Genomic DNA, 10,326 nt, shown 5'->3' on the forward strand with positions numbered 1-10,326 from the left:
AAAACAAGCTGGGCGTGTGAAACTGGCGTGCCACTTGGAACAAACGCCACAAAAATGAATGGGCGTGGCACGCTATTATTGAATTCCAAAAAGGATCCTCAAGTCCACTATATGGGCGTGGCACACCAGTTATGATTTCCAGAGAAGCATGTTTGAACATTTTACATGGGCGTGGCACGCCAACACAGTTTTCCAGAAGAGGACACCTAAAGCCTTTACATGGGCGTGGCACGCCAGTGTAAGTTTCCAGAGAGCAAGGTTGAAGGCCACAAAAGGGTCGTGGCATGCCACGCTGGGCGTGCCATGCATAGCTCATCATATACTATGGGCGTGCCACTTGAACCATGGGGCGTGGCACGCCAGTTCATCCATCTAGAGGGGGTCATCACTTGGGCCTGTGATGATCGGATTTTTGACGGTTTAGAATTCACAATTGAATTCTCGTTGCAAGTATAGTTTCTAAACCAACATTAATCCTTTCAAACAAAAATTTGTTTGTCACTAAAACAAACCCCTAAATTTATAAACCGAAGTATTGAACCCCGGGTCATTCTCCTTAGGAATGGCGATAAAGTGTCTTGTTATTGGTTATGAGTTATATTTTGGGGTTTTTGAGATAATAGGCATGAAATGTAAATGGCAATGAAAATAAACTAACAACTAACAAATCTCTTGACAAGGAATGAGAATTAGAAGTCCTATCCTAGTTATCCTCCTCAATTGTGACCACAATTGTCCATTGCTACCACTTAGTTAACCTCTAATCATGGAGAAAAGTCAAGCGGATGAATAAAATTGATTCCACATGTCCTAGTCAACTCCCAAGGGAAAGACTAGCTTTAGTGGTATCCAAATCAATTAGCAACTTCTAATTATGAATCAACAAAGGAAGTAGATAACTCAATCATCACTAATTACTCCACCTAAGCCAAGAGGAGAAAATTCTATACTAAAATCCAACCAAGCATTTCATCAAACACTTGGAAGGCACAAAAGAAAAGCATAGTAAATTGAGAACAAGAATAGAATCTAACAACAATTATTACAAGGAATTAATAACAACAATCAAAAGAAGCACAATTATTGTGAATTACCTCAAATTGAATTGAAAGAAAAAAGAAGGAGCAAGAGTAGATCTATAATAAAGCATAGAAACAACATAAAGGAAATTACAACAAAAGAATAGAGGAATCATAAATGTAACAATAGAGAATTAGGAAGAAGAAGTAGAAGAGAACGTGAATTAAACCCTAGATCTAAGATTATTGAACTAAACCTAATCCTAATTCCTAATCCTAGAGAGAAGTTAGAGCTTCTCTCTCTAAAACTAACTAATCCTAATCCTAATGAATGTGAATGATGTGAAAATGAGTGAATCCCCCCATTCCCCTTCAATCCTTGGTCCTTTTATGCATTTTGGCGCCAAAGTTGGTTGTAACACAACTCTCAAAAATCGCTGGGTACGTTTACTATTAAAAATCACGTGCGGCCATCGGCGCGTACGCGTACAGCACGCATGCACGCCCCTTGAAGTTCACGTAATCCACGCGTGCGCATACCGTGCGAGTGCGCGTGGGTGAATGATGTGCGGATAATTTATACGCTTTTTGACACTGTTTTTAGTATGTTTTTAGTAGGATCTAGTTACTTTCAGGGATGTTTTCATTAGTTTTTATGTTAAATTCACATTTCTGGACTTTACTACGAGTTTGTGTGTTTTTCTGTGATTTCAGGTATTTTCTGGCTGAAATTGAGGGACTTGAGCAAAAATCAGATTCAGAGGTTGAAAAAGGACTGCTGATGCTGTTGGATTCTGACCTCCCTGCACTCAAAGTGGATTTTCTGGAGCTACAGAACTCGAAATGGCGCGCTTCCAATTGCGTTGGAAAGTAGACATCCAGGGCTTTCCAGCAATATATAATAGTCCATACTTTGGCCAAGAATTGACGACGTAAACTGGCGTTCAATTCCAGCCTTCTGCCCAAATCTGGCGTCCAGCGCCAGAAAAGGATCCAAAACCAGAGTTGAACGCCAAAACTGGCACAGAAACTGGCGTTCAACTCCACAAATGGCCTCTGCACGTGCTACACTTCAGCTCAGCCCAAACATACACCAAGTTGGCCCAGGAAGTGGATTTATGCATCAATTACTTACTCATGTAAACCCTAGTAGCTAGTTTATTATAAATAGGACCCTTTACTAGTCTTTTTGACCATCTGGGGTCTCAGTTTTAATCTATTGTTCATCTTAGGAGACTATTGATCACGCTTTAGGGGGCTGGCCATCTCGGCCATGCCTGGACCTTTCACTTATGTATTTTCAACGGTAGAGTTTCTACACTCCATAGATTAAGGTGTGGAGCTCTGCTGTTCCTCAAAGATTAATGCAAAGTACTACTCTTTTCTATTCAATTCTTCTTATTTCGCTTCTAAGATATCCATTCGCACCCAAGAATGTGATGAAGGCGATGATTATGTGTGACGCTCATCATCCTTCTCCCTTATGAAAGCGTGCCTGACAAACACTTCTGTTCTACATGAAATAAGCTAGAATGAATATCTCTTAGATCTCCTAACCAGAATCTTCGTGGCGTAAGCTAGAATGATGGCGGCATTCAAGAGAATCCGGAAAGTCTAAACCTTGTCTGTGGTATTCCGAGTAGGATTCAATGATTGAATGACTGTGACGAGCTCCGAACTCGCGATTGCAGGGCGTTAGTGACAGACGCAAAAGGATAGTAAATCCTATTCCGGCATGATCGAGAACCGACAGATGAATAGCCGTGCCGTGACAGGGTGCGTGAGCATATTATTCACTGAGAGGATAAGATGAAGCCATTGACAAGGGTGATGCCTCCAGACGATTAGCCGTGCCGTGACAGGGAATTGGATCATTTTCCCGTGAGATGACCGAAAGTAACCATTGACAGTGGTGATGTATCACATAAAGCCAGCCATGGAAAGGAGTAAGACGGATTGGATGAAGATAGCAGGAAAGCAGAGGTTCAGAGGAACGAAAAGCGTCTCCATTCGCTTATCTGAAATTCCTACCAATGAATTACATAAGTATCTCTATCCCTCTTTTATTATATAATATTTGAAAACACCATTATCACTTTATATCTGCCTGACTGAGATTTACAAGGTGACCATAGCTTGCTTCATACCAACAATCTCCGTGGGATTCGACCCTTACTCACGTAAGGTATTACTTGGACGACCCAGTGCACTTGCTGGTTAGTTGTATCGAAGTTGTGACAATTATGAATTAAGATCAGAGCACCAAGCTTTGGAGCCATTACCAGGATTTGTTCGAACCTGGAGATCACAATTTCGTGCATCAAGTTTTTGGCGCCGTTGCCGGGGATTGTTTGAGTTTGGACAACTGACGGTTCATCTTGTTGCTCAGATTAGGTAATTTTCTTTTTGCTTTCTTTTCAAAAATTTTTCAAAAATATTTCTAAAATTTTCTCATCTGTTTTCGAAAAAAAAAAAATGTTTTCAAAAATTTTTATTCAAAATTTTTAAGAATGAATTCTAGTGTTTCATGAAGCATGTTGAAGCCTGGCTGCCTGTAAAGCCATGTCTATTCCTTTGGGAATGAGTATGTCAGGCATGTCATATCTGAATTAGATGCTAAAGCTTGGCTGGCCATTGGCCATGTCTAGTGTTTTGGACCGGAGCTTTCATTGAAAGCTTGGCTGGCTAGTGAGCCATGTCTAATTCCTGGACTGAAGCTTTAGACTAAGACTGCAAGATTCCTGGAATTCATATTAAAAATTTTGGAATCCTTATTTTTCTTTTTCATATAATTTTCGAAAAAAATCCAAAAAAAAATTAGAAAATCATAAAAATCAAAAATATTTTTCTGTTTCTTGTTTGAGTCTTGAGTCATATCATAAGTTTGGTGTCACTTGCATATGCATCTTGCATTTTTTCGAAAATCTCATGCATTCATAGTGTTCTTCATGATCTTCAAGTTGTTCTTGGTAAGTCTTCTTGTTTGATCTTGATGATTTTTTGTTTTGTGTCTTTTCATGTTTATCATATGCATTCTTGAATTCTTAGTGTCTAAGCATTAAAGAATTCTAAGTTTGGTGTCTTGCATGTTTTCTTTGCATTAAAAATTTTTCAAAAATATGTTCTTGATGTTCATCATGACATTCAAAGTGCTCTTGGTGTTCATCTTGACATTCATAGCATTCTTGCATGCATCACATGTTTTGATCTAAAAATTTCATGCATTGCATTTTTTTTGTGTTTTTCTCTCTCATCATAAAAATTCAAAAATAAAAAAAAATATCTTTCCCTTTTTCTCTCATCAAATTCGAAAATTTGGATTGACTTTTTCAAAAATTTTTAAAATCAAATTGTTTCTCATGAGTCAAATCAAATTTTCAATTTGAAAATCTTATCTTTTTCAAAATCTTTTTCAAAAATCAAATCTTTTTCAAAATTCTTAGTTATTTTCGAAAATTCCAAAAATATTTTTCAAAAATCTTTTTCTTATTTTTATACCAAATTTTCGAAAATAACATAATCAATTAATGTTTTGATTAAAAAATTTGAAGTTTGTTACTTGCTTGTTAAGAAAGATTCAAACTTTAAGTTCTAGAATCATATCTTGTGATTTCTTATGAATCAAGTCATTAATTGTGATTTTAAAAATCAAATCTTTTTCAAAACTAATTTTATCATATCTTTTCAAAAATATCTTCTCATCTTATCTTTTTCAAAAATATCTTTTCAAAATATCTTTCCTAACCTCCTAACTTCCTATCTTTTCAAAATTTGTTTCAACTAACTAACTAACTTTTTGTTTGTTTCTTAACTTTTTCAAAACTACCTAACTAACTCTCTCTCTCTCTAATTTTCGAAAATATCTCCCCTCTTTTTCAAAAATTTCCTTTTTATTAACTAATTATTTTTATTTTTAAATTTTAAAAAAATTTTCGAAAATTACTAACATTTTTTCAAAAACCATTTTTCAAAAATCACTAACTCTTTTTCAAAATAATTTTCAAAAATTATCCCTCCCCCATCCTATTCTATTTATTCATTCATATCCTAACATCTCATCTCACATCTCTTCCATCCGTACAGTTGTGTTTCTTCCTTTACATCACATTCTTTGTCTCCCCCTCTTTTCTTCCACTCACAAAGGGATCCCTATACTGTGGTATAAAGGATCTCTATTATTATTATTATTTTTCTGTGCCTTCTTCTTTGTCATATGAGCAGGAGCAAGGATAAGAACATTCTTGTGGAAGCAGATCTAGAACCTGAAAGGACTCTGAAGAGAAAATTTAGAGAAGCTAAAATACAACAATCCAAAGATAACCTTTCAGAAATTTTCGAACAGGAAGAGGAGATGACAGCCAAAAATAATAATAATGTAAGGAAGATGCTTGGTGAATTTACTGCACCTAATTCCAATCTACATGGAAGAAGCATCTCCATTCCTGCCATTGGAGCAAACAACTTTGAGCTGAAACCTCAATTAGTTTCTCTAATGCAGCAGAACTGCAAGTTTCATGGACTTCCATCTGAAGATCCTTTTCAGTTCTTAACTGAATTCTTGCAGATATGTGATACTGTTAAGACTAATGGAGTAGATCCTGAAGTCTACAGGCTCATGCTTTTCCCTTTTGCTGTAAGAGACAGAGCTAGATTATGGTTGGATTCTCAACCCAAAGACAGCCTGAACTCTTGGGATAAGCTGGTCACGGCTTTCTTAGCCAAGTACTTTCCTCCTCAAAAGCTGAGCAAGCTTAGAGCTGATGTTCAAACCTTCAGACAGAAAGAAGGTGAATCCCTCTATGAAGCTTGGGAAAGATACAAACAGTTGACCAAAAAGTGTCCTTCTGACATGCTTTCAGAATGGACCATCCTGGATATATTCTATGATGGTTTATCTGAGCTATCAAAGATGTCACCGGACACCTCTGCAGGTGGATCCATTCACCTAAAGAAAACGCCTGCAGAAGCTCAAGAACTCATTGACATGGTTGCTAATAACCAGTTCATGTACACTTCTGAAAGGAATCCTGTGAGTAATGGGATGCCTATGAAGAAGGGAGTTCTTGAGGTTGATACTCTGAATGCCATATTGGCTCAGAATAAAATATTGACTCAGCAAGTCAATATGATTTCTCAGAGTCTGCATGGAATGCAAGCTGCATCCAACAGTACTCAAGAGGCATCTTCTGAAGAAGAAGCTTATGATCCTGAGAACCCTGCAATAGCAGAGGTAAATTACTTAGGTGAACCTTATGGAAACACCTATAACTCAACATGGAGAAATCATCCAAATTTCTCATGGAAGGATCAAAAGCCCCAACAAGGCTTTAATAATGGTGGAAGAAACAGGTTTAGCAATAGCAAGCCTTTTCCATCAGCCACTCAGCAACAGACAGAGAACTCTGAACAAAATGCTTCTAATTTAGCAAATCTAGTCTCTGATCTATCTAAGGCCACTGTAAGTTTCATGAATGAAACAAGGTCTTCCATTAGAAATTTGGAAGCACAAGTGGGCCAGCTGAGTAAAAGGATCACTGAAATCCCTCCTAGTACTCTCCCAAGTAATACAGAAGAGAACCCAAAAGGAGAGTGCAAGGCCATTGACATAAGTGCCATGGCCGAACCTGTGAGGAGAGGAGAGGACGTGAATCCCAAGGAGGAAGACCTCCTGGGACGTCCAGTGACCAATAAGAAGCTTCCCTCTGAGGAACCAAAGGACTCTGAGGCTCATCTAGAGACCATAGGGATTCCATTGAACCTCCTTATACCCTTCATGAGCTCTGATGAGTATTCCTCTTCTGAAGAGAATGAGGATGTTACTGAAGAGCAAACTGCCAAGTTTCTTGGTGCAATCATGAAGCTGAATGCCAAATTATTTGGCATTGATACTTGGGAAGTTGAACCTCCCTTGTTCATCAATAAACTAAGTGATCTGGATCAACTGACATTGCCTCAGAAGAGACAGGATCCTGGAAAGTTCATAATACCCTGCACCATAGGCACCATGGTCTTTAAGGCTCTGTGTGACCTTGGTTCAGGAATAAACCTCATGCCCCTTTCTGTAATAGAGAAACTGGGAATCTATGGGGTGCAAGCTGCTAAAATCTCATTAGAGATGGCAGACAGCTCTAGAAAACACGCTTGTGGACAAGTAGAGGACGTGTTAGTAAAGGTTGAAGGCCTTTACATCCCTGCTGATTTTATAGTCCTGGATACTGGAAAGGAAGAGGATGAATCCATCATCCTAGGAAGACCTTTCCTGGCCACAGCAAGAGCTGTGATTGATGTTGACAGAGGTGAAATATTCCTTCAATGGAATGAGGACTCCTTTGTGTTTAAAACTCAAGGATCTCCCTCTGCAACCATGGAGAGGAAGCAGAAAAAGCTTCTCTCAAAGCAGAGTCAACCAGAGCCCCCACAGTCAAACTCTAAGTTTGGTGTTGGGAGGCCACAACCAAACTCTAAGTTTGGTGTTGAACTCCCATATCCAAACTCTAAGTTTGGTGTTGGAGAGTCTCAACAAAGCTCTGCACATCTGTGAGGCTCCATGAGAGCTCACTGTCAAGCTATTGACATTAAAGAAGCGCTTGTTGGGAGGCAACCCAATGTTTATCTAATTCTTATTTTTATTGTTTTTCATGTTTTCTTAGGTTCATGATCATGTGGAGTCACAAAATAAACAGAAAAATTGAAAACGGAATCAAAAAAACAGCAGAAGAAAAATCACACCCTGGAAGAGCATCTGTCTGGCGTTCAAACGCCAGAACAGAGCATAGTTCTGGCGCTGAACGCCCAGAATGGGAGCATCCTGGCGCTGAACGCCCAGAACAAGCATGGTTCTGGCGTTCAACGCCAGAAATGGCAGCAAATGGGCGTTGAACGCCCAAAATGGGCACCAACCTGGCGCTGAATGCCCAGAGTTGTGTGCAAGGGCATTTTGCATACCTAAATTGGTGCAGGGATGTAAATGCCTTGACACCTCAGGATCTGTGAACCCCACAGGATCCCCACCTACCTCATCATCTCTCTTTCCATTCTTGATCATCCCTTCTATTTCCATTTACCACTCACATCCATACACCCACTACCTTCAAAATTCAACATCTCTCTCCCACCCAATCCCACCCATATGGCCGAATATACACCTCCCTCCATCTCCTCCATACCTTCTTCTTCTTCTCCTATTCTTTCTTCTTTTGCTCGAGGGCGAGCAACATTCTAAGTTTGGTGTGGTAAAAGCATAGCTTTTTTGTTTTTTCCATAACCATTGATGGCACCTAAGGCCAAAAAAACCTCTAGAAAGAGGAAAGGGAAGACAAAAGCTTCCATCAAGGGTCTATAGCTCAGTGGTAGAACATTTGACTACAAATCAAGAGATCCCTGAGATACCTCAGGGGATACATTTTCTTCCACACAATTATTGGAAGCAACTAAGGGTGGAACATCAAGAGCACTCCATCATGCTTCATGAAATAAGAGAAGATCAAAAAGCAATGAGGGAGGAGCAACAAAGACAAGGAAGAGACATAGAAGAGCTCAAGGACATCATTGGTTCCTCAAGAAGGAAACGCCACCATCACTAAGGGTGATTCATTCCTTGTTCTTGCTTTCTCTATTTTTCGTTTTCTATGTTATGTGCTTATCTATGTTTGTGCCTTCATTACATGATCATTAGTAGTTAGTAACTTTGTCTTAAAGATATGAAAGTCTTATGAATCCATCACCTCTCTTAAATGAAAAATGTTTTAATTCAAAAGAATAAGAAGTACATGAGTTTCGAATTTATCCTTGAACTTAGCCTAATTATATTGATGTGGTGACAATGCTTCTTGTTTTCTGAATGTATGCTTGAACAGTGCATATGTCTTTTGAAGTTGTTGTTTAAGAATGTTAAATATGTTGGCTCTTGAAAGAATGATGACTAGGAGACATATTATTTGATAATCTGAAAAATCATAAAAATGATTCTTGAAGCAAGAAACAGCAGCAAAGAACAAAGCTTGCAAAAAAAAAGAAAAAAAAAAGAAAAAAATAGGCGAAAAAAAAATATAGAAAGAAAAAGAAAAAGCAAGCAAAAAAAGCCAAAAGCTCTTAAAACCAAGAGGCAAGAGCAAAAAGCCAATAAAAAGGATCCCAAGGCTTTGAGCATCAGTGGATAGGAGGACCTAAAGGAATAAAATCCTGGTCTAAGCGGCTAAACCAAGCTGTCCCTAACCATGTGCTTGTGGCGTGTAGGTGTCAAGTGAAAACTTGAGACTGAGCGGTTAAAGTCAAGGTCCAAAGCAAAAACAAAGAGTGTGCTTAAGAACCCTGGACACCTCTAATTGGGGACTTTTGCAAAGCTGAGTCACAATCTGAAAAGGTTCACCCAATTATGTGTCTGTGGCATTTATGTATCCGGTGGTAATACTGGAAAACAAAGTGCTTAGGGCCACGGCCAAGACTCATAAAGAAGCTGTGTTCAAGAATCATCATACTGAACTAGGAGAGTCAATAACACTATTCGAAATCTGAAGTTCCTACAAATGCCAATCATCCTGAACCTCAATGGATAAAGTGAAATGCCAAAACTATTCAAGAGGCAAAAAGCTATAAGTCCCGCTCATGTGATTGAAGCTCTGTTTCATTGATAGTTTGGAATTTATAGTATATTCTCTTCTTTTTATCCTAATTGATTTTCAGTTGCTTGGGGACAAGCAACAATTTAAGTTTGGTGTTGTGATGTGCGGATAATTTATACGCTTTTTGACACTGTTTTTAGTATATTTTTAGTAGGATCTAGTTACTTTCAGGGATGTTTTCATTAGTTTTTATGTTAAATTCACATTTCTAGACTTTACTACGAGTTTGTGTGTTTTTCTGTGATTTTAGGTATTTTCTGGCTGAAATTGAGGGACTTGAGCAAAAATCAGATTCAGAGGTTGAAAAAGGACTGCTGATGCTGTTGGATTTTGACCTCCCTGTACTCAAAGTAGATTTTCTGGAGCTACCGAACTCGAAATGGCGCGCTTCCAATTGCGTTGGAAAGTAGACATCCAGGGCTTTCCAGCAATATATAATAGTCCATACTTTGGCGAAGAATTGACGACGTAAACTGGCATTCAATGCCAGCCTTCTGCCCAAATCTGGCGTCCAGCGCCAGAAAAGGATCCAAAACCAGAGTTGAACGCCAAAACTGGCACAGAAACTGGCGTTCAACTCCACAAATGGCCTCTGCACGTGCTACACTTCAGCTTAGCCCAAACATACACCAAGTGGGCCCAGGAAGTGGATTTATGCATCAATTACTTACTCATGTAAACCCTAG

The 10,326-nt window shown here is 38.7% G+C and overlaps 1 non-coding gene across 1 annotated transcript; it reads right to left on the reverse strand.

Moving 5' to 3' along the window:
• Positions 1 to 5,766: 5,766 nt before the first annotated feature.
• On the reverse strand, positions 5,767 to 5,874 carry LOC148545087 (small nucleolar RNA R71). Its single transcript, XR_015900713.1, has one exon. It is a non-coding gene; the product is annotated as a small nucleolar RNA R71 (small nucleolar RNA).
• Between the last annotated feature and the right edge of the window lie 4,452 nt (positions 5,875 to 10,326).

The sequence above is a fragment of the Arachis ipaensis genome, chromosome B9 (genome assembly GCF_059453495.1).
Source record: "Arachis ipaensis isolate K30076 ecotype BB chromosome B9, ASM5945349v1, whole genome shotgun sequence".
Classification (NCBI taxonomy): Eukaryota; Viridiplantae; Streptophyta; class Magnoliopsida; order Fabales; family Fabaceae; genus Arachis; species Arachis ipaensis.